Genomic DNA, 1,826 nt, shown 5'->3' with positions numbered 1-1,826 from the left:
TGTCGAATCCACGTCCTTTCGAACGTTGCGCAGACGTTCCCACCACTCGGCTACGCAGCCGACTACCTGCTTTTAAACTTCAGCTGTTCAACATTTTATACCATTGTAGGCCTAGCTATTTAAAAAAGTCTATCAAATTTCGAAGTGGAAAGTTACCTTTGAGAAATACATTCACATTTAGGCTACATTAAAATACTTTGCAGGCCCGCTGGCGTAAATTTCCTAGCAGCTGAATCTGAAAGATGTTCGGGCAGGTCAATTGTCTCACCTGAAGAATTAAAAATGCTGCTTTATGCAATGAGGGTCAAGCATGAAAGGAAGCAGCGTGTGTTTGATCATTTTCACTCCAATGTATCCTACGCTAGCTTGCCCACCTACGCTCATTATCAAGAAATCATGCATCAATTTTCTAGCAATTCAAATGACGTTGAAGCGAGACCACAGCATCCAATGTGAGTGTTGAAGCTTTGGTCTACATTCTGCACCGCTCTGATAAGAGTAACTTATATAGCCCACAGAGTGTTCATAAAATCCTGTTATAATTTTAGTTCTCAACATTTTGAAATTGTAACAAGTATTTTCGAGCATCCTGTATATTTGCGTGGTGATAATACGTTATGCTTTTTGGCGTTCTCATCCATTTGAAAAGAGTCTGCACCAGCCTATAGCCTACAGTCCGTGAGGGCAGTGGTTTTGAAACTTTTTTGACCACCGCACATCAAAGAATTTTGGGATTCACCTCGGCACATTGACTTGCTCCCTCAACCTTTATTTCGAAATATTGTTTTTTACTAACTTTTTGATTGAACCTGCCACGTCGAAGCAACCATACACAATAAAAGTCATTGAAAGTTAGCTTTACTTGTAGAAACTACTAAGAATAACTAATTAAGACTTTGTCAGTCCGAGGATAAAGATTTAAAACCAACCAACCAACCAATCCTGCGGCACACCAGTTTGTGTAGCCTATGTCTTTGACGAACTTCCGTATGCGTCGGTACTTTTACGAACAAGACTGCACAAAGATACATACTGTAAAAGTTGTGAAAAAATTACTAATTGAAAAGGTGACTTATAGCATTATTATAAAACTTTATTATGGTGCGATTCTCATTTTAATGCATTTGTTCTTGCCTTGTTTCAGTGTGGTGAACCTGTTGCGCCAAACAAATTGATGACATGATGTGGCGAAGGACTTTAATTCAAATGACACCACAGTGGGGTACGCAGAAGTAGCTGCAGTGCTGCACTGTTATATTTGTTCAAGTTGACAAGAAGACCTGGAACTTCAAGTGAACAAATGAAAAGCTTTTTAAAATGCCAAAGGTTATTGACTAAGTTTCATTATGCCTTGAGTAGCAGCACATAGCATTCGACCAACTTCGTAGTGGCCGGAGATGCCGAATGAAACACTGTGTTGTTGAAAAATGAAGTTCAGTGGATTTCTTTCAGGAGTTTTTAATTTGCGCTTGTGATATCCTACAACAGAAAAAACAAACGCAAAATAAAATGTGTTACAAGTCAAATAAACTAACGACACTCCATAATATTATTTGCTTGGTGAATGGTGACACTATCAATTAAAGCAGGTTTGTTTCCAAAAATCTGTAAGACTTTGGCAGATAGGAAAGTTTAAAAAAAAGTGGGATAAATTTTGAGCGTTTTCGACAGTGTATGAGATGGAAAACAATTGGAAAAGAATTCTTTTAAATTTGTTGATGCAAACATTGAAAATTGCATTGTTTTGAGACCATATTGGATAAAAACAGCACTTTAAGTTCCAGATTTTGTTTGTTCACGAAAGCTTTATTTCTTCAAGCGTAGAG

General features: G+C 37.7%; 1 long non-coding RNA gene across 1 annotated transcript; it reads left to right on the top strand.

The window, feature by feature from the left end:
• Positions 1 to 263: 263 nt before the first annotated feature.
• Positions 264 to 1,405, top strand: LOC145774081 (uncharacterized). Its single transcript, XR_014290003.1, has 2 exons — positions 264 to 452; positions 1,145 to 1,405. It is a non-coding gene; the product is annotated as an uncharacterized LOC145774081 (long non-coding RNA).
• Positions 1,406 to 1,826: the final 421 nt, after the last annotated feature.

This window comes from Aplidium turbinatum, chromosome 7, assembly GCF_918807975.1.
Source record: "Aplidium turbinatum chromosome 7, kaAplTurb1.1, whole genome shotgun sequence".
NCBI classification, from domain to species: domain Eukaryota; kingdom Metazoa; phylum Chordata; class Ascidiacea; order Aplousobranchia; family Polyclinidae; genus Aplidium; species Aplidium turbinatum.
The sequence above is the reverse complement of the archived record's forward strand: the minus strand, read 5'-3'. Positions and strand labels throughout refer to the sequence as shown.